The sequence below is a fragment of the Berghia stephanieae genome, chromosome 6, assembly GCF_034508935.2.
Source record: "Berghia stephanieae isolate SIO BIC M18660-M18661 chromosome 6, UCSD_Bste_1.3, whole genome shotgun sequence".
Lineage (NCBI taxonomy): Eukaryota > Metazoa > Mollusca > Gastropoda > Nudibranchia > Aeolidiidae > Berghia > Berghia stephanieae.
The window spans coordinates 7,183,046-7,207,045 of record NC_088365.1 but is presented as its reverse complement, the minus strand read 5'-3'; the positions used below and the strand labels follow the sequence as shown (position 1 = coordinate 7,207,045).

Genomic DNA, 24,000 nt, shown 5'->3' with positions numbered 1-24,000 from the left:
GAAGTTTTCCTAGTACTAGTCAGGAAGGCATGAAACGATCCAAAAGAAGATACTGGATGGGAAGTAGACGGAAAACGAAGTAAAGGTAAGAGAGAGGAAAATCTGGCAGCAAAATATCGAAGAGGTGATATCAATTAAGATCAACGAATGTTGCGATATCGACGGAGAGAGGAGAGAGAGAGAGAGAGAGAGAGAGAGGAGAGAGAGAGAGAGAGAGAGGAGAGAGAGAGAGAGAGAGAGAGAGAGAGACCATGGCATCCGACCTCGAGAAAGATTAGGAACCCAGATGATGATGATATAATAATAATAATAATAATAATAATAATAATAATAATAATAATAATAATAATAATAATAATAATTGAGCTTTATATAGCGCAATATCCACTAAATGTGCTCAAAGCGCTTTACAAGGGGTCCCTGGTCAACAGCGACATTTAACATGTAGGACGGGACATGACGTGTGGAGACGTCATTGCATGGTTTTTTTTTTGTTTTTTTTGCTGTCCACAAAATGAGGGGCTTAATTGGATTCAATAGTCTGATGTCACGTCGCCCATCAACGGTGGCCACCGTGGTTCTAAACAAAGAAAATCGGTACTTTTTATTCTTCATGCTGGCTATAACTTTTCATATGTGTTGTGATCAGAATGTCTAAAAGTCAAAACATGATCAGATTTATAATAGGTTTTTTTTTTCTCTGGATTCGTTTTTATGCTCGTCGGAGAAATATTTCATAAGGGCGTCCGCCTTTTTCCGATAGTTTAGAGCCAGTTACTAAGTTACCATGCGTCATTACGAGGGAAGTTACGTCATGACTGTTGAAGTGTATTTGGGAGATAATGCATTAACTCAATCGGTAAACGTGCAATTGACTTAACAAAAAGAAGAATAAAATGATAATATGGATAAAAATGAAAATGAAGATTGTTCCACATATTCATTCAGCTAAATGTGCCTCGCAATGCTTTTTAACCCCCACCCCCCCCCCCCCCCCCCCCCCCCCCCCCCCCCCCCCCCCCCCCCCCCCCACCCGCCCCCCTCCAAACAGGTAATATTTTGCGTCCGATTTGGAGTAGTTTACTCTTCTAATTTCCGTCACTTTCTATGGTAGAGTACTCATTCACACCCGAGTCCAGTTTGCTTATGCATGTAAAATGCCTTACCCAAGAGCAAAACATTCGGATCAGGAGTTGAAAAAAAAATACTATCAACCATCCGATAACTGACCATGCTCAACATTGCTTTAATTTCGTTACATCATGAGACACTTCATTGCAGAGCCACTGACCGTAGCCATCGTAAAGTTATAGATAGTATGCCTTTGTTATTGTTTTTGCCATCCGCGTTTGTGAGTTGTTCTCACTAAACTGTATTAACCAGACTATAAAAGTTCATTGTTACACAGAGTTTGTGTGTTGGTCCGTTATACTTCCGGATGGCAATGTTGTGAACTCCTTGGCCAAGCGCATTCTATCTATAGCCTGACACTGACCAAAAAATGACGTCAAAATGCCAGTCCTTGGCCACAAAAGAAAACAAATCGTGAGTTGTATTCAATAGTTCAACCAATGGGAGAACTTGTTTCCATGAGCACTACTAACAACTCACTAAGCGGTGCAAAAACCAAATAATGACGTCAAAATGCCAGTCTTTTTGGTTTTCAGTGTCAGGCTATAGATAGTTCGAAGATGACGTCACTCAGGCCTTTGTTATCGTTTTTGCCATCCGCGTTTGTGAGTTGTTCTCACTAAACTGTATTAACCAGACTATAAAAGTTCATGGTTACACAGAGTTTGTGTGTTGGTCCGTTATACTTCCGGATGGCAATGTTGTGAACTCCTTGGCCAAGCGCATTCTATCTATAACATAACGATGGCTACGCGCTGATGCTGTAGAGGTAAAGCCTGCCGGAGCTTTTACCTCCAAGGGGGCATCTGTTCCATGCAGTCTGACTTACGCTGACAAAAGACATTTAATTTTAAAAACATTTTTGCCAGAAAACGTTTACTTCAAATTCCGATCTATTCAAATTGGATTCAATAGTCCGATGTCACGTCGCGGCATCGTGGTTCTAAACAAAGAAAAGCGGTACTTTTTATTCTTCATGCTGGCTAGAACTTTTCATATGTCCTGTGATCAGAATGTATAAAAGTCAAAACATGATCAAATTTATGGGGTATTTTTTTTCCTTTTTTTTTTTCCTCTGGAAACGCTTTTATGCTCGCCGGAGAAATATTTCATACGGGCGTCCGCCATTGTTCCGATAGTTTAGAGCCAGTGTTACTCAGTTACCATGCGTCATTAGGAAGGAAGTGACGTTACGACTATTGAAGAGTGTTGGATTCACTAGTCTGATGCCACATCGCCCAGCAACGGCGGCCATCGTGATTTTAAACAAAGAAAATCGGTACTTTTTATTCTTCATGCTGGCTAGAACTTTTCACATGTCTTGTGATCAGAATGTATAAAAGTCAATACATGATCAGATTTATAATGTTCTTCTCCTCTGGATACACTTTTATGCTCGTCGCAGAAATATTTCATAAGGGCGTCCGCTAAGCTCCCATGTGTCATTACGGGGGAAAGTGACGTTACGACTGTTGAAGCGTATTAGCTTTACAAATCAATAATTTTACAGCATCTTGATCTACACATGCTTCAAAGTCTTGAGTATCGGATCTAAGGAACTAAATTTTCCTTTTCAACACGATATATTTTGTCAAAGAGGCGCATGCAGCTCTCTAGCTGAAGCCAAAAATTCGTAATTCTACGAAGTTTTCCTAGTACTAGTCAGGAAGGCATGAAACGATCCAAAAGAAGATACTGGATGGGAAGTAGACGGAAAACGAAGTAAAGGTAAGAGAGAGGAAAATCTGGCAGCAAAATATCGAAGAGGTGATATCAATTAAGATCAACGAATGTTGCGATATCGACGGAGAGAGAGAGAGAGAGAGAGAGAGAGAGGAGAGAGAGAGGAGAGAGAGAGAGAGAAGAGGAGAGAGAGAGAGAGAGACCATGGCATCCGACCTCGAGAAAGATTAGGAACCCAGATGATGATGATATAATAATAATAATAATAATAATAATAATAATAATAATAATAATAATAATAATAATAATAATAATAATAATAATAATAATAATTGAGCTTTATATAGCGCAATATCCACTAAATGTGCTCAAAGCGCTTTACAAGGGGTCCCTGGTCAACAGCGACATTTAACATGTAGGACGGGACATGACGTGTGGAGACGTCATTGCATGGGTTTTTTTTTGTTTTTTTTTGCTGTCCACAAAATGAGGGGCTTAATTGGATTCAATAGTCTGATGTCACGTCGCCCATCAACGGTGGCCACCGTGGTTCTAAACAAAGAAAATCGGTACTTTTTATTCTTCATGCTGGCTATAACTTTTCATATGTGTTGTGATCAGAATGTCTAAAAGTCAAAACATGATCAGATTTATAATAGGTTTTTTTTTCTCTGGATTCGTTTTTATGCTCGTCGGAGAAATATTTCATAAGGGCGTCCGCCTTTTTCCGATAGTTTAGAGCCAGTTACTAAGTTACCATGCGTCATTACGAGGGAAGTTACGTCATGACTGTTGAAGTGTATTTGGGAGATAATGCATTAACTCAATCGGTAAACGTGCAATTGACTTAACAAAAAGAAGAATAAAATGATAATATGGATAAAAATGAAAATGAAGATTGTTCCACATATTCATTCAGCTAAATGTGCCTCGCAATGCTTTTTAACCCCCACCCCCCCCCTCCCCCCATCCCCCCCCCCCTCTCTTCCCCCCCCCCCCCCCACCCGCCCCCTCCAAACAGGTAATATTTTGCGTCCGATTTGGAGTAGTTTACTCTTCTAATTTCCGTCACTTTCTATGGTAGAGTACTCATTCACACCCGAGTCCAGTTTGGTTATGCATGTAAAATGCCTTACCCAAGAGCAAAACATTCGGATCAGGAGTTGAAAAAAAAATACTATCAACCATCCGATAACTGACCATGCTCAACATTGCTTTAATTTCGTTATATCATGAGACACTTCATTGCAGAGCCACTGACCGTAGCCATCGTAAAGTTATAGATAGTATGCCTTTGTTATTGTTTTTGCCATCCGCGTTTGTGAGTTGTTCTCACTAAACTGTATTAACCAGACTATAAAAGTTCATTGTTACACAGAGTTTGTGTGTTGGTCCGTTATACTTCCGGATGGCAATGTTGTGAACTCCTTGGCCAAGCGCATTCTATCTATAGCCTGACACTGACCAAAAAATGACGTCAAAATGCCAGTCCTTGGCCACAAAAGAAAACAAATCGTGAGTTGTATTCAATAGTTCAACCAATGGGAGAACTTGTTTCCATGAGCACTACTAACAACTCACTAAGCGGTGCAAAAACCAAATAATGACGTCAAAATGCCAGTCTTTTTGGTTTTCAGTGTCAGGCTATAGATAGTTCGAAGATGACGTCACTCAGGCCTTTGTTATCGTTTTTGCCATCCGCGTTTGTGAGTTGTTCTCACTAAACTGTATTAACCAGACTATAAAAGTTCATGGTTACACAGAGTTTGTGTGTTGGTCCGTTATACTTCCGGATGGCAATGTTGTGAACTCCTTGGCCAAGCGCATTCTATCTATAACATAACGATGGCTACGCGCTGATGCTGTAGAGGTAAAGCCTGCCGGAGCTTTTACCTCCAAGGGGGCATCTGTTCCATGCAGTCTGACTTACGCTGACAAAAGACATTTAATTTTAAAAACATTTTTGCCAGAAAACGTTTACTTCAAATTCCGATCTATTCAAATTGGATTCAATAGTCCGATGTCACGTCGCGGCATCGTGGTTCTAAACAAAGAAAAGCGGTACTTTTTATTCTTCATGCTGGCTAGAACTTTTCATATGTCCTGTGATCAGAATGTGTAAAAGTCAAAACATGATCAGATTTTTAATTATTTTTTTTCCTCTGGATACGCTTTTATGCTCGCCGGAGAAATATTTCATAAGGGCGTCCGCCATTGTTCCAATAGTTTAGAGCCAGTGTTACTAGGTTACCCTGAGTCATTAGGAAGGAAGTGACGTTACGACTGTTGAAGAGTATTCCGATCTATTCAAATTATCATGGATAAACGTGCAGGTTTTTTCAGGTCTGATAGTCTGACACAGTTGTGGGCTTGGTTTAACAATGTGCAGCTATGTGGTCTAGTTGTATGACACTGGCTTTCGAATCGGAAGGTCCTGGGTTCGAGCCTCGCTGGGCGCATAGTTGAGTCCTTGGAAAAGGCTCTTTACTCACACTTTATCGCCGTACTCAGATGTATAATGGGTACCTGGTCGTTAACAGATTGTCTCTGTCCGAAAAAAAATTGTAATATCGCCTAACAGGCGTCATGTCCCGTTCTTCATGTTATATATTGCTGTTGGCCAGGGACCCCGTGTGAAGCGCTTTGACCACGTTGAGTGGATATTGCGCTATAAAAGCTCAATTGTTTTTTTTAACAATGTTATAATTTGAACAATGTTTTTCGTTGGTTTGAGACCATTTCCATTACAACAATTATTAGCCCATAACAATTTGGGTTATCAAACCTGTAAATAAGTGCACGTTGCTCTGACCTTATCAAAAACTCTCGAATTTCAAATTTCAAAGAAGACTCAGGTTTGAGAGTGTTTGACCCGTTCAGGGTCACTTCAATACGCTTCAACAGTCGTGACGTCACTTCCCTCGTAATGACGCATGGTAACTTAGTAACTAGCTCTAAACTATCCCTTAAGAAATATTTCTCCGACGAGCATAAAAGCGTATCCAGAGGGAAAAAACATAAATCTGATCATTTTTTGACTTTTACACATTCAGATCACAAGACATATGAAAAGTTCTAGCCAGCACGAAGAATAAAAAAAGTACCGATTTTCTTTATTTAGAACCAAGATGGCCGTCGTTGTTGAATCCAATTGAACGACAATTGTATAATATTTGTTTTTCGGCCAAAATTGAAATAAAATCATCTTTTGTCAGTCTACGGAGGCATTAGACCTGATCTATGCCAGGCACTGTCAAAGTGTTACAGTCCCTGGTGGGGTCTTAACAAGGGACTCATTTGTCTAGATTAAGGCCTATAATGCGTGTAGAATCGATTGAGAGAGAGAGAGAGAGAGAGAGAGAGAGAGAGAGAGAGAGAGAGAGAGAGAGAGAGAGAGAGAGAGAGAGAGAGAGAGCGTGTGTGTGTGTGTGTGTGTGTGTGTTATCTAATAACTTCCGTCGTCCATTATCTGTGTGGTCTGGTAGTGGTCTTGTCATTAAATTTATATTCGCTACTAATTGTTATAGGGTATGGTTTTTTGTGCTATAGAATAAATCCGTCATCATCATCATCATCATCATCATCATCATCATCATCATCATCATCATCATCATCATCATCATCATCATCATTATCACCATCATAACCATCATAACCATCATTATCATCATCATCATCATCATCATCATCATCATCATCATCATCATCATCATCATCATCATCATCATCATCATCATCATCATCTCATCATCATCATCATCATCATCATCATCATCATCATCATCATCATCATCATCATTATCATCATCATCATCATTGTCATTGCTACTGTTAGAATTATAATGAATTGCTTTTGTTCTATCATAGTTCTTTTAATACGGTTTATCATCATCATCATCATCATCATAACCATCATAACCATCATCATCATCATCATCATCATCATCATCATCATCATCATCATCATCATCATCATCATCATCATCATCATCTTCATTGCTACTGTTAGAATTATACCGAATTGCTCTTGTTCTATCATAGTTATTTTAATACGGTTTAAGTGCTCTATTATGTTTGTGTTATTGCCTTGTGTGTTCTTGTCCTATATTATTTTAGTATATCTCTCTCCTTTGAGGATGAACTTGTCACAGTGTACAAAACGGTTCCTGCATGATTCGATTTTGGATTTAAAAAGCTAGCACAGTAAAAATAAATGAATAAATGAATTAGATATATAATAATGTATATTTATGTGAAGGATATTCACGGATTTACCATGCGTAATGCGTTTCACCACGCTACATTTATTCAATCGGCAGGCCATAATATGGAACTATATTTCCATTTCATACAGTATCAGTCGCCTGTTAAACATCCTTTTTTTGACTAACACTCTTACAGTATCCGTCACTGCTTATAGTCAGACTTCATTCAAATCTGAGTCAATTGAGATAATTTGTCTAAAGTGCCTTAATTAAAAATACATTGTCATGGTCATTTAAATCGATCGATATAATTTGAAGGACGAGTTTTCTGGTCAAATTTTTAAATATGCGTTTTTCCAGAGTACGACAGTTAAATTATGGTTAATGATAGAATTATTTAAAGAATGTACAAGTTCATGGTTATAATAACTTCGAGTTCCATATAGTTGATGTTAAATTTCTCTCGGCCTGGAGATATAATTCCGTAACCAAGCGACTTCGAGAAGTCCCAATGTTTGAAAGTTTTTTTGCAAAGACAAGGGTAATTTAAATCGATCGATGATTGAAGAGCGAGTTTTCTGGCCAAATTTCTAAATGCGTGTTGTTTTAGAGTACGGCAGAGCAATCGTTTACTACTCTTTGGGTAGGATACTTATTTGAAGAGAAGTACTTTCGCCAATAACTGTAACCGACAAAACTGCCCAATCACTGCTGTCACTACTGACTGGATGGACAGGTCGGGGGAAAAAATCTTGACTTCGCACGGGATTGGTACCCTACTTATCTCCTTTGCGTGTAGACAGAGCGCTCAACCAACTGTGCAATCGGACCCCCTTTGCAAGCGATGAAGGAGGAGAATATAGATAGAATGCGCTTGACTAAGAAGCTCATAACATTCCCATCCGGAAGTATAACGGACCAACACACAAAACTGTGTGTATCCATGAACGTTTCTAGTCGGGTTAATACAGTTCAGTGAGCATTTCTCATAAACGCGGATGGCAAATAACAATAACAAAGACCTGAGTGACGTCATCTTCGAACTATCTATAGATAGTATGCAGATGACGTCACTCAGGCCTTTGTTATTGTTTTTGCCATCCGCGTTTGTGAGTTGTTCTCACTAAACTGTATTCACCTGACTATAAACGTTCATGGTTACACAGAGTTTGTGTGTTGGTCCTTTATACTTCCGGATGGCAATGTTGTGAACTCCTTGGCCAAGCGCATTCTATCTATAGATAAAACGAAGATGACATTACTCAGGCCTTTGATATTGGTTGTTTTTGTTTTGTTTTGTTTTTGTTTTTTTTTTGTTTTTGTTGTTGTTGTTTTTTTTTTTTGGCCATCCACGTTTGTGAGTATTTCTTACTAAGCTGTATTAACCAGACTATAAACGCTTAAGGTTACACATAGTTTTGTGTGTTGATCCGTTATACTTCCGGATGGCAATGTTGTGAGCTTCTTAGCCAAGCGCATACTCTATATAGCGAAATATCCAGTGGGAGTGTGACATGTGATTATTGGTTGAAGGGTCGGTTAATCCTGTCTCCTACATATTTAATGAATACACCTATAATAATAGTTCTAGGCAGTTGATGGAAAACTCCTCAGCCCTTGGCCAATATAGATAGTTCAAAGATGACGTCACTGAGGCCTTTGTTATTGTTTTTTGCCATCCGCGTTTATGAGTAATGCTCACTGAACTGTATTAACCCGACTATAAACGTTCATGGATACACACAGGTGTGTGTGTTGGTCCGTTAAACTTCCGGATGGCAATGTTATGACCTTCTTAGCCAAGTCCATACTATCAATAAACGTTTAAGGTTACGCAGAGTTTTGTGTGTTGGTCCGATATACTTCCGGATGGCAATGTTGTGAGCTTCTTAGCCAAGCGCATGCTATCTAGTCTATAGATAGTATGCGCTTGGCTAAGAAACTCATAACATTGCCATCCGGAAGTATAACGGACCAACACACAATACTGTGTGTATCCATGAACGTTTATAGTCGGGTTAATACAGTTCAGTGAGCATTACTCATAAACGCGGATGGCAAAAAACAATAACAATGACCTGAGTGACGTCTTCTTCGAACTATTTATAGCGAAATATCCAGTGGGAGTATTGCTTTTGGCTAGAGAACCATTCTGCCCTCGTTGCTTTTTAAAATACAGTATATTATGCAATGGTAACCAAATAGCACATACAGTGTTCTTTATAGGGAATGAGATTAGCGGAAGAGTAGCGTCCCTTGATTGGACGTCACCTTTCAGAGAGAACGTCAATTTGTTTTTGAAGTGTCTCAAGCCGCTTTCACCGGAAGCGAGGACGAGAGACGCATGCGCACAACCAACATGACGTTCTCTCTATAATAACTTTTCCGCCGGTGATGTCACAGACTATGGGTGACGTCCAATCAAGGGACGCTACTCTTCCGCTAATCTCATTCCCTATTAAAACGGCTGCATTGTAAAACGCTTTGAGTACAGTTGCTGGATATTGCGCTATACACATGCTCAATTTACTCAAATCATAATATAACTCAATGTTAAGATCCATTTCTTAGCATCAAGTTCATTCTGACATAATACCGTTTTGAGACGATTGGTCACATGAAAAAAATATTGTAGATGTGTGTGTGTGTGTGTGTATGTGTGTGTTTTTTGTGTTTGTGTGGGTGTGTGAGTGTGGAGAGATATAGACAGCATGAAGTTAACGTCCCTCATGTCTTTGTTATTGCTTTTTCCATCTGCGTTTATGAGTAATCCTCACTAAATTTGATTAACCAGACTATAAACGTTCAAGCTTACACATTAGTTTGTGTGTTGGTCCGTTATACTGCCGGATGGCAATGTTATGAGCTTCTTTGTCAAGCGCACACTATCTATAGGACTGTGTGACCCACAGACAAATTTATTAGGTGTGTATGACCGGAGGGGGGGGGGGGGGGGGGGATGGGGTGAGATGAGATAAGATGAAAAATGAGGGGAAAGGTTTTAACTCATTCAACCCTAACACCGACTATATCCGTAGCTTACCCCGGTTACTTTTACCCCATGCCTATTTATTACATTTTTCTGAGACACCTTTATAGACGTAGTATCAAAGCTAACGTTTTTAGTTTTTGCACTTTAATGGTAGTTGAATAAAACTATCTATGCACCTGGACATTTTAAACACATTTTTTCCACTTTTGAAAAGTAGCAAAAATCTCTAGGATTGAGTGAGTTAATGTAGATCGTTGGCTTGTTCCTGTGAGATCAGATTTACTGTGAGCCAAATCGATACTAATGGAATTACTGGTTGCAGCCAACCATTATGGGAATAGGGATGAAGGGAATTCAGATTGGAACATTCCAACGCTATACATTTTTTATTAATTTAATTTACCATAATTCTCCATTATTGATGGAATGCGCTTAAGTAAATTGATAAATACTCACGAGTTCTGCCTGCCAGATCTTTCGTATCAACGCACAAAACTGTCTGTAAACTTATAAACGTTTTACGGAATGAATTAAACTGGCGTCATTTTGCTCTTTGTTATTATATTTATACATCTAGTTGCGTGATTAGTTCTCACTCAATTCTTTCAATCAGGCTATTGACGTAGTGCGTCCTTGTGGGAGAGTGGTATGACACTCGCCTTTGAATTGGAAAGTTTAGGGTTCGACCCTCGCTGCGCTCTGAGTGGCGCATTGTTGGGTCGTTGGAAAAGACTCTGGCTTACAGTCTCTCATCGTGCTCTGGTTTAAAACAAGAACCTGGTCGTGGACAACGTTGTCTTTGTCGGGAAATAAAATCGCCTTACGACAGCCATTATATCTCCCCTTAAATGTTTAATTTTGCTTTTTGGCTGTAACCCCTTGTAAAGCGCTTTTAACTTTATTTAAAATTCATTTATTTATTTATTTTTTTTTTTTAGTGGAAATTAACTAGATGGATTCTCATGCTAATGATTTAAGATCCCATGTAGTAGTACATGTTGGTTTTATTGATCTGGCGGGCAGAATTGGTGCATATTTTACTTATACCCACGTCATCGTTTCATTTATATTAATTCACCACAAGTAATTCTCCCTTATACTATCATTTATGACAGACATCCTTGGTGAGCTTAATCTCTTATGTTAATGATAATGCTGTTGGTGTCTGTAACGTTAAATCCCAAGCTATCCGCACACGCTTCTATGTCATTAGTCTCAGACTTTATAAGTACACCCACATATACATTTAGCAATTGACTCTTCCTCGTGTTATTGCTGACCAAAAATGTAATCATTCACTTCAAGTTTATGCTCATCAAATTCCATGTTCTATGCGTTTTACTTCTTTTTTTTTTTTTTTTTGATGTCTTAGTGTCCATCAAATATTTTACTGGACGAGACGAGTTAGATAGATGGTCTCTGAATACAAAGGTCAGTTTCAAAAGGACTACGATCATGTGGAAAGGGCACCCGGTCTGAGGTGCCTAGTGGCCTGTTGGAACCTTAGGGGCCTTATACGCTTCAGCAGTCGTAACGTCACTTCCCTCGTAATGACGCATGGTAACTTAGTAACTGGGTCTAAACTATCGGAACAATGGCGGACGCCCTTATGAAATATTTCTCTGACGAGCATAAAAGCGTATCCAGAAGGGGGGGGGGGGACATTATAAATCTGATCATGTTTTGACTTTTACACATTCTGATCATAAGACATATGAAAAGTTCTAGCCAGCATGTTTAGAACCACGATGGCCGCCTTTGCCGGGCGACGTGACATCAGACTATTGAATCCGAATACCAAACGCGGAACGTTTCGGGCTCAAGACTCTTATCGGCCAATACTATGAGATATATTAACGATTTTGCGGCTTTTGTTTTTGCTGATGAAGGATTTTGAGCTCGAAACGTTTTGTGTTTGGTAGTTTGTTGTTTTGTAAAGCTGTTATATTTACTTTTGTAAATTATTTTTTAATTGTCGACAGCTTCTATCAGCTTTGTATTTACATTCATACCGTTAAGACACATCACTAGTTACAGAAATCAATATAATTTCTCACCATTAATGCTGGGAAGGAGGGGGGTGGCCAGAGGGCTGAGTGGATAAGACATTGCACTGTACTACGACCCAGAGGATCCGGTTCGAGTCCCGCTTTGGGCATTAATTTATCTTTTTTTTTACCTTGAGCAAGAAGCTTTACTCCTATTGCTCTTTTTTGTAACGCTAAACTGCGATTATTGCATGAATTAGCTATGTCAGCCAATTTCCTGAGAAAAAATTTGCAATAGAGGGATTTTCTTTTCTTTCCTTTTGTATTTATTAATTCGTGTAATGCTGAAAAACTGCTTTAAATCCCGTTAATATAATATTTTTAAAAGTAGAAAAATACCTGTTCAATTAATCATACGATCGCTTTTCTGATTGTTTTCCCTTTGATGTTATTTTTAGAATAGAATGACTGAAGCCTGCGTATCTCGACTCTTTGTTCTTGTTTTTAGACTAGACCGGCAGTTTGATGACTAGTCGTCACTAAATTATTCTCTCAACCAGACCGTAACCGTTACACATTGCTGTGTGTGTGTGTGTGTGTGTGTGTGTGTGTGTGTGTGTGTGTTTGTATTATCGATCTTGCGGGAAGAACGGGTGAGTATTTTTCTCAGATGTATAGCATAAATGTGACCCATCGTCTCAAAACGGTATTATGTCGGAACGAACCAGATGCTTAAAAGGCGACTTTAATGTTAAAACTGGTAAAAAATATAAATTGTTGGCATTAGCACCCAGAAATATGGTATCCATTCTCCTCAATAAAACATACAAACTCAACACAAGTCTGGTATTTCTGGCTATAAATTCAATTTTCAGCATCTTTACCAACTCGACTTAATACCGTTTTGAGGCGAAGGGTCACAAATGGAAAACAATTAAGAAATCCAATCGATCACATGAAAAGGCTATGTGCTCGAGTGGTATGCATGACATTCGCTTTCGGATCGGAAGGTCCTGGGCTCGAGCCTCGCTCGGCGCATAGTTGAGTCCTTGGACAAGGCTCTTTACTCACATTCTCTCACCATACTCAGGTGTAAAACGACTACCTGGCCGTTAAAAGAGTTGTCTCTGTCCGAAAAGATTATATTATCGCCTAACAGGCGTCGTGTCTCGTCCTAAATGTTAATTGTTGCTGTTGGCCAGGGACCCCATTGTAAAGCGCTTTGAGCACGTTTAGTGGATATTGCACTATATTTTTTTTTTAATGCTCAATTGTTTTTTAAAAGGACAAAAGCACAATTCTTGCCTACTGATTCAAACGGATTAGCGTTCCGATGGCTCCGTTGGTAGAGCCCTCGCTTCACGCGCAAAGGGACCAAGATCGATCACGGATGAAGTCAAGAATGTTTTTCTGACTCGCCCCCCATCCCCCCTACCCCCTTGCCAACCCATAGCAGTGAATGGATAGTATGCGCTTGGCTAAGAAGCTCATGACATTGCCATCCGGAAGTATAAAGGACCAACACACAAAACTGTGTGTAACCTTCAACGTTTATAGTGAGGTTAATACAGTTCAGTGAGTATTACTCATAAACGCGGATGGCAAAAAAAAAAAAAAAAAAACAATAACAAAGACCTGAGTGACGTCATCTTCGAACTATCTATAGAAAGCTGGATCTGGTAGATCTTGCATCAGAAATTACTTTGCAATAGACGTCTTTGCGTCTTATCCGAGAGTCGCAAGCATTTGCTATTGTCCATTTCGTGGTATTGATAGAACGACGTTGACGTTGACGTCACTCAGGTCATTGATATTGTTTTTTGCCATCCATGTTAATGAGTAATTCTCACTAATCTGTATTAACCAGACTATAGATAGTATGCGCTTGGCTAAGAAGCTCATAACATTGCCATCCGGAAATATAACGGACCAACACACAAAACTATGTGTAACCTTGAACCTTTATAGTCTGGTTAATACAGTTTAGTGAGAATTACTCATAAACATGGATGGCAAAAAAAAACAATATCAAAGACCTGAGTGACGTATACTTCATTCTATCTATAAACGTTCAAGGCTGCACATTGTTTGGTGTGTTGGTCCGTTATACTTCCGGATGGCAATGCTGTGAGGATTTTTTTAGCCAAGCGCATACTATCTAGAGAAACCAGGGTAGATACCGACTCAATGGTTCACGTCTTAGGTTTGTAATAGCGTCTCACATGCGTCGTGTCTCATCCATCATGGCATGTGTTGCAGTTGGGTTGGGGCCCATTTGCAAAACGCGTTGAGCACGTTATTGGATGTTTCGCTATATAAAAGTTCATATTTTAAAAGGGTTGACGAGTTGTTTCAATAACACTAGTATGATAACAATACCATGACCGATGCGAATGTAAGACAGACGTGTTGTATGTTGTCAATCACTGACAGAATGACGTTTAAGGTTGGGAAATATCAATAAAATCGTGAGCTTTTATAGATTGAACGAAGATGACGTCAATCAGGCCTTTGTTATTGTTTTTTTTTTGCCATCCGCGTTTGTGAGTGATTCTCACTAAACTGTATTACCCCGACTATAAAAGTTCATGGTTAAACAGAGTTTTGTATGTAGGTCCGTTATACTTCCGGATGGCAATGTTATGAGCTTCTTAGCCAAGCGCATACTATCTATACAGAGCAATACCAACTAAATATGCTCAACGCGCTTTACAACAAGGGGTCGGCGGCAGTCAACAGCATTAGGTTACTTGTTCGACGAGACATGACGCTTGTCATGTTTTTTTTTTTTTCTTTTCCGACGGAGCTAACACTGCTGCCGAACAGGTACTCGTTTTACACCTGAGTATCGTGATGTAATGTGAGTAAAAAAAACTTTTTCAAAGGACTCAACTTTGCGCATATACACATATTTATAAATTTTCCAATAAAAAACACACACACACACACATACACACACATATATATATATATATATATATATATATATATATACATACATACATACATACATACATACATACATACATACATACATACATACATACATACATACACATACATACTACATACCCACACGCACACATATCGACAAAATTAGTAACAATACCTTCGATAGCAACAAACACTTAAACAAGCACTCCTAGAATGGTCAATTTTGATGATCGTTTGTCATCCTTTTCGCTAAAAGTCTACTGGTCTCAGCTGATTGAGTATTGATTTCCGTTTCATCCCAGGGGGTTAGTCGTTATTGTGTAGCATTGATTGCCGGGTTATACGCCGTTTGCATAATAACTAAAACCACTCCATCCCTGCTCTCGTTCAAGCTTGTTTCAATAGCCGATGTTTGTGTAGACACTAAATAGTCAGGTTCTATCTTCACATTTGATTATTTCTAAATAGTGTCCGTGGTGTCAGAAGGGAATTTACTCTGGGACTTTTTGTTTATCCAGGTCATTGTTTTCGACCTATATGCTCATTTAATCTAGTTCTATTACTATTGTTAGAGGCAGTGATAGAAAGTGAACACTGAACTTTTGGTGTAAGTGATTGTTTCATAGGATAAAAATATTATATAGGATAGTGTTAGCTGTTTTCAAGAGATTCTCCAAGTCAATCGATTTTGAGGTAAAACAAGATTTTCACTAAAAGTAACATTAGAAAGTTTTTGTTTTTTGTGTGGCTATGTGGTCTTGTGGTATTACACTCGCTTTCGGATCGGAAGGTCCTGGGTTCGAGCCTCGCACTCGCCGCATAGTTGAGTCCTTGGAAAAGGCTCTTTACTCAAACTCTCTCATCGTACTCAGGTGTAAAATGAGTACCTGGCCGTTAACAACGTTGTCTTTGTCCGAAAAATTGTAATATCGCCTATCAGGGGTCATGTGCCGTCTTATATGTTAAATGTTGCTGTTGACCAGGGACCCCTTGTAAAGCGCTTTGAGCACATTTAGTAGATATTGCGCTATATAAAGCTCCATTATTTTTTAAAAGACTATAACATGGTTTTTTGTTACTTAAAATGCATGTTTTATTCAATATTCGCAATAATCTCTGCCGTTTTATTAAAGAACACAGTATGTGCTCTTTGGTTAACAATGCATATTCTGTGTTTTTAAAAGCGCCGTAAAACCCTTAAAAACATTTTTTTAAAACATAAAAGCAACGGCAGTACTGTCATTAATGCGTACCCACATGAAAATACAAGTTTGCATAGCTTAGACCACCCAAGCCTTTATCTGTCAACTCGCACCAGTATAATGTGATGTTTGCGACTGTAGTCAATAATAGACAGATACCATGATCGCTCCATTAGATTTTATCTCTGATTGATGTCTGGTCTTATCGTGGGAAAAATTGGTCTGGCACATTTTCTTACTTTTCTTCCTTTTTTTCTTACTTTTCTTTCTTTTTTCTTACTTTTCTTTCTTTTTTTTTCTTCTTTTTTCTTACTTTTCTTTCTTTTTTCTTACTTTTCTTTCTTTTTTCTTACTTTTCTTTCTTTTTTTTCTTACTTTTCTTTCTTTTTTCTTACTTTTATTTCTTTTTTCTTTTCTTATATTTTTTTTTCTCCTCGACAGTAACTCATACGTTCATTAGTCTACTGACTATTGTGAGAAGCAAAACATATTTTGAAGTGAACTTTAAATTTTAATAGAAAGTAGTTCGATTAATAATATTTGATTTGTAACAAGCCAATTCATTTTGAGGTAAACTAATATTAAATAGCAATTAAAATTGTAAGGTTAATATTATATATCAGCATTCATATAAGTTTATACAGTTTATTCGGACAAAGGGGACAGTGGAAGGCGTCAACTATGCGCTTGAATATATACATTAGAATTATTTTTTAAAGTGATTACATTTCCTATATTAATAGAAAACTCAGTGTTAATAGTTGGTTTTTTTTTTCTCTCCCATGATTGTATCTTTGTTTTTTGTCCCGTGATTTTTCAATGCGGCCAAAATTCTGCTATGTATTCGTAACTATTGACTCCCCGCCCTCTGCCAATTTATAGATAGTATGCGCTTGGCTAAGAAGCTCACAACATTGCCATCCGGAAGTATAACGGACCAACACACAAAACTGTGTGTATTCATAAAAGTTTATAGTCAGATTAATACAGTTCAGTGAGCATTACTCATAAACGCGGATGGCAAAAAAACAATAACAAAGACCAATAAACAAACAATAACAATGACGTCATCTTCGAACTATCTATAGATAGAATGCGCTAGGCCAAGGAGTTCACATCATTGCCATCCGGAAGTATAACGGACCAACACACAAACTCTGTGTAACCATGAACTTTTATAGTCTGGTTAATACAGTTTAGTGAGAACAACTCACAAACGCGGATGGCAAAAACAATAACAAAGGCCTGAGTGACGTCATCTTCGAACTATCTATAGCCATCCATCCACACATCAACATGTTCTGTTTTGATGTTTGTGCGGCGGTCGTTAACGTTAATGAGGTAGCAAGGTTTCTACGTAAGAGTATTTCTAATTAACTGGTGGCTGGTTGTATCATGCGGAAAATTGCTCAGGAACTTTTGTTTTATTTTGTTTTTATTTTGGTTCAGTGATTGTTTTAGACTCGTGATGAAATAAAACACGTTTTTATGTGTTTGGAATAATGGTAGAAAGTAAACGTTCAAATTGTAGTGAAAGTGATTCGATGAATATTTTGTCATAGGCTATAGATAGTATGCAGATGACGTCACTCATGCCTTTGTTATTGTTTTTGGCATCCGCGTTTGTGAGTTGTTCTCACTAAACTGTATTAACCAGACTATAAAAGTTCATGGTTACACCGAGTTTGTGTGTTGGTCCGTTATACTTCCGGATGGCAATGTTGTGAACTCCTTGGCCAAGCGCATTCTATCTATATTATTATTATGAAAATCTGTTTGAAGTGAATCTTAACATTTCCTCTAATTATGAATGCATTATAGACTTTCGTTCAATTATGATGCTTGTTGTCGTTTATTAAAAGCAATGCTCCATTCAATACTAGTGATATTTTTTTTAAAAAGAGCTTTATATAGGGCAATATCCACTAAATGTGCTCAAAGCGCTTTACAGGGGGTCCTGGTCAACAGCAACCTTTAACATATAGGACGGGACATGCCGCTGTAAGGCGATATTACAATTTTTCGGACTAAGACAACGCTGATAACGGCCAGGTACTCATTTTACACCTGAGTACGGTGAGAGATTGTGAGTAAAGAGCCTTTTCCAAGGACTCAACTATACGCCGAGCGCGAGGCTCGAACCCAGGACCTTCCGATCCGAAAGCGATTGTCATACCACAAGACCATATAGCCGCACAATTATTATGCAGCTATTTATGATCGATGGATTAAATGCACTACGTATAACTAATCTGGTGTATACGAGGCAGGAGGATTTTTGGAATGCTATTTTCTTGTATTTTTTTTCTACTGCTTTTTCTGGTTGTGTTTCTAGACAACTTTTCATATCTTTTACCTCACACCAAATAGGCAATTATTGTTAGGTTACAGCTCTTGTAATAGACGAAAAAGTAATTAAAATAGTGGTAATAGTGATGACAATAATACTGATAGTAATGATGATGATAATAATAATAATACTAATAATAATAATAATAATAATAATAATAATAATAATAATAATAATAATAATAATAATAATAATAATAATAATAATAATAATCTACACATTAGATTTGTATCTATCTAGTGTCGGACGTAGGCATCTGGAATTTTCCCTGGAATGCTTTCTTAATAAACATTTTATTTTATTCCTGTATTGGATATAGATATAATGCAAATGTATTTAGTTCACGTTTATTGGAAGTCAGGCTTGGAAATTGACTATAAATTCTGTCGAGATAAACTTTGGAATAAATAGTTGATATATCATGTTAATTATGACACTAAAACCCTTTGTATGTTTTTGCTCCTTTCTTATAGATAGAATGCGCTTGGCCAAGGAGTTCACAACATTGCCATCCGGAAGTATAACGGACCAACACACAAACTCTGTGTAACCATGAACTTTTATAGTCTGGTTTATAGATAGAATGCGCTTGGCCAAGGAGTTCACAACATTGCCATCCGGAAGTATAACGGACCAACACACAAACTCTGTGTAACCATGAACTTTTATAGTTTGGTTAATACAGTTTAGTGAGAACAACTCACAAACGCGGATGGCAAAAACAATAACAAAGGCCTGAGTGACGTCATCTGCATGCTATCTATAGATATTATTTGAAATGATTTTTAGTTTCTCTTTTTTCTATAGGGGGGGGGGGGGGGGGGGGGGGGGGGAGGTGATTTATTTTCCGATTTTGTTTTGTTTTTCGTTCGTACAAATTGAATTGACGCACATCTTAAGAGTTAATTATTGTAGTCCTGGACACGAATAGAAATAGTAATAATAATAATCATTATTTATTTATATAGAGGGCGAAGCTATCCACTTGAAAAGTGCTCAGCATACACATATTCTCTCTCTCTCTCTCTCTCTCTCTCTCTCTCTCTCTCTCTCTCTCTCTCTCTCTCTCTCTATAGATAGTTCGAAGATGACGTCATTCAGGCCTTTGTTATTGTTTTTGCCATCCGCGTTATTGAGTTGTTCTCACTAAACTGTATTAACCAGACTATAAAAGTTCATGGTTACAAAGAGTTTGTGTGTTGATCCGTTATACTTCCGGGTGGCAATGTTGTGAACTCCTTGGCCAAGCGCATTCTATCTATTTATATATATATATATATATATATATATATATATATATATATATATATATATATATATACAAACATACACACACGCGCGCGCAAATGTGTGTGTGTGTGTGTGTGAGAGAGAGAGAGAGAGAGAGAGAGAGAGAGAAAGAGAGAGAGAGAGAGACACGAGAGAGAGAGAGGGAGAGAGAGAGAGAGAGAGAGGGAGAGAGAGAGAGACGAGGAGAGAGAGAGAGGGAGAGAGAGAGACAGAGAGAGAGAGGGAGAGAGAGAGAGAAAGAGAGAGGGAGACACACACACACACACAGAGAGAGAGAGAGAGAGAGAGAGGGAGAGAGAGAGAGAGAGAGAGAGAGAGAGAGAGAGAGAGAGAGAGAGAGAGATCTTTAAAGTAGTTGAGCTCCTGATGCTCATACAATTCTTGGCGGTCCATAGATTTCAATAAGCTCTTTGGGGTTATTCAAGTGACATTTCATTCATTCAGAGAATTAATTGAAAGTTTGGATTAATTCCTGCGGCAGGCGGTTTATTCGGACAAAGGGGAGAGTGGAAGGCGTCAACTATGCGCTTGAATATATACATTAGAATTTTTAAAAAAATAAAAGAAAAAGAAAAAAAAAGTGATTACATTTTCTATCATCATTCATCGTGGCTTGTGCTCTTGAGCACGTTGCCGGTCAGCTGTCTCCACGAATCCCGATCCTCTATGGTGCGCATGAAATCTGTGTAAAAATCATTTCCTATTATATTAATAGAAAACTCAGTGTTAATCTCTTTTCTCTTTTATGGTTTTCTAAGAGTTTAGTGCGAACAGAATTGAATAGATGCCAATCCTTGACTTGAATTACTTGTAAATCGATAATACCCTTGGTGGTACACAGGGTGATGGCCTAGGTGTGTCGAGGGTTAGATCATAATACTTAGCATGTTGCTCTCTTCCCCTGCTACGTTATTATCATTATCATCAACATCATCAATACCATTGTCATCATCATCATTATTATTATTATTATTATTATTATCATCATCATCATCATCATCATCATCATCATCATCATCATCATCATCATCATCATCATCATCATCATCATCATTATTATTATTATTATTATTATTATTATTATTATTATTATTATTATTATTATCATTATTATTACTATTATTATTATTATTACTATTATTATTATTATTATTATTATTATCATTATTATTATTATTATTATTATTATTATTATTATTATTATTATTATTATTATTATTATTATTATTATTATTATTATTATTATATTTTAAATTTTATATTTATTTTCTTTGTCCTTGCCTGTCTTTTGTTCTTGGTAATATTATTACTTTTGGGGGTTTTTTGTTCCTTTTTTTCACCAAATTGAAAATTTAATATACAAGAAAACACAGATCGTCGTCAACACTGTAACACGAAACCATCACTGCAGGTTGCAGTTGCTTCTGATGGTGCTTTTATAAGCATTGTTTGTACTTAATGATGTATTTAAGTTCTCGTTCATACACACATACACAAACACACACACACACACACACACATACATACATAAACACACACAAAAATGATACTCCGTGTAAACAAATAAACCAGGATTGTAATAATTATAAACTAGCTAGCTACGTGAGTGCGCGAAAAGCGAGTGTGTTTATTTCAAAGATATGAGATAATTTTCCCACCGTGTTAAAAGCGAATAGGTTACGCGAGGTCTAAAGTGATAGTTGTAATAAATGGAGCGTGGTGGTGTTTATTGTTCTGTTATTCATTCGGCACAATCCTCAATATTATGTGTTGTGTGCTAAGAGGAATCCGTTATCTTGTTCCAGAGTTTCAACTTGGTAAGCTTTTTTAGTAGACAACACAAACATCAATATTATTTCAGGATTAACGTTTGTAATAAATAAAAAGAAAAAAAAAAAGAAAAATACGTACAACTAAATATCTATCAATCTATCTGTCTGACTGTCTGTCTATCTATCTATCTATCTATCTATCTATATGTCTGTCAATCTATCTGCCTATCTACCTAGCTTAGCTATCTCTTTATCTGCTTGGCTGTCGTCCATCTATCTAATCTATCTATCAATCTATCTATCTGTCTGTCTGTCCATCCGTCTGTCTGTCTGTCTGCCTGCCTGTCTGTCTGTCTTTTTGTCTGTCTGTTTATTTATCTGCTTGGCTGTCGTCCATCTATCTAATCTATCTATCCATCTATATATCTACCTATCCATCCGTCTGTCTGTCTGTCTTTCTGCCTGCCTGTCTGTCTGTCTTTTTGTCTGTCTGTTTATTTATCTGCTTGGCTGTCGTCCATCTATCTAATCTATCTATCCATCTATATATCTACCTATCCATCCGTCTGTCTGTCTGTCTTTCTGCCTGCCTGTCTGTCTGTCTGTATGTCTGTTTATCTGTCTGTCTATTAATCCATCTGTCCATCGATCTATCTATCTGTATGTCTGTCTGTCTGTTTATCTATCTATCTGCCTGTCTGCCCGTCTGTCTATGTATCTATCTATCTATCTGTCTGTCTGGCTGTCTGTGTATCGATCTATCTATCTATCTATCTATCTATCTATCTATCTGTCTGTCTGTCTCTCTGTCTGCCTGCCTGTCTGTCTGTCTATCTGTCTGTCTGTATGTCTATTTATCTATCTATCTATCTATCTATCTATCTATCTATCTATCTGTCTGTCTGTGTGTCTATCTTTCTATCTATTTATCTATCTATCTATCCGCCTGTCTGTCTGTCTGTCTGCCTGCCTGCTTGCCTGTCTGTCTGTCTGTGTATCTATCTATCCATATGTCTCTCTCTCTCTCTCTCTCTCTCTCTCTCTCTCTCTCTCTCTCTCCCCTCTCTCTCTCTCTATCTATCTATCTATCTATCTATCTATCTATCTATCTATCTATCTATCTATCTATATGTCTGTCTATCTATCTATCTACCTATCTATCTATCTGCCTGCATGTCTATTTCTATCTAACTTGCTATCCGTCAATATATCTCTCAGTCTAAATCTATCTATCTATCTATCTATCTATCTAATCTATCTATCTATCTTTCTTTTTTTTTCCCTGTTTGTTTATTTCCATCTATCTAGCTATCTATCCATCCATCCATCTACCTACCTACCTACCTACCTACCTATATATCCATATTTTTGTCCAATTCTTTGATTCTACCATTTTCTAACTTCCCATCCATCTAACTCCATTAACGTATAATAATATCAATATAAGACTGTCTATTTATTTATACCACGACCATTACCTACTTTTCGAATGCCCGTATCTATATCCATCCCCCCCCCCCCCCTTTTCCCCCAACTTTATGAAAACAAAACAAAACAAAACAACAAAATCGATAAGCCTGTGTTTGTGTTCAATCAGTATTTCGTGCAAATCATTGTTATGCTCATCATAGTTATTTTCTTACCACACACCAGGCACTCTCTACAAACAACCGTAAAATAGCTCTCTTTCCAGCCATACTCCAACCACCCAGAGTACACATACTACGATTATCGCTATAGATAGAATGAAGTTGACGTCACTCGGGTCTTTGTTACTGTTTTTTGCCATCCACGTTTATGAGTACTTCTCATGGTTACACAAAGTTTTGTGTGTTGGTCCGTTATACTTCTGTACCGCAATGTTGTGACCTTCTTAGCCAAGCGCATACTATCTATAGATAGTTCGAAGATGACGTCACTAAGATCTTTGTTATTGTTTTTGCCATCCGCGTTTGTGAGTTGTTCTCACTAAACTGTATTAACCAGACTATAAAAGTTAATGGTTACACAGAGTTTGTGTGTTGGTCTGTTATACTTCCGGATGGCAATGTTGTGAACTCATTGGCCAAGCGCATTCTATCTATAGATAGAATGAAGTTGACGTCACTCGGGTCTTTGTTACTGTTTTTTGCCATCCACGTTTATGAGTACTTCTCATGGTTACACAAAGTTTTGTGTGTTGGTCCGTTATACTTCTGGATCGCAATGTTGTGACCATCTTAGCCAAGCGCATACTATCTATAGATAGTTCGAAGATGACGTCACTCGGGTCTTTGTTATTGTTTTTTGCCATCCGCGTTTATGAGTTATGATCACTGAACTGTATTAACCTGACTATAAACGTTCATGGTTACACATAGTTTTGTGTGTTGGTCCGATATACTTCCGGATGTTGTGAGCTTTTTAGCCGAGCGCATACTATCTATAGTTTTGTTTCATTTGTTTTCAACGTT

General features: G+C 37.8%; 1 protein-coding gene across 3 annotated transcripts in view; it reads left to right on the top strand.

Annotated features, from left to right (window-relative positions):
* The first annotated feature begins 6,961 nt into the window (after positions 1 to 6,961).
* LOC144974403 (uncharacterized) overlaps positions 6,962 to 24,000 on the top strand; it is a 70,345-nt gene continuing 53,306 nt past the window's right edge. The window contains exon 1 of one of the 3 annotated variants that reach the window (XM_078917259.1): positions 6,962 to 7,017. The gene's annotated coding sequence lies outside the window, so the exon portion shown is untranslated. Of the gene's footprint in view, positions 7,018 to 15,385; positions 15,627 to 21,434; positions 21,593 to 24,000 lie in introns of those variants that run through there. The other 2 variants (XM_078917257.1, XM_078917256.1) reach the window with 2 other exon arrangements.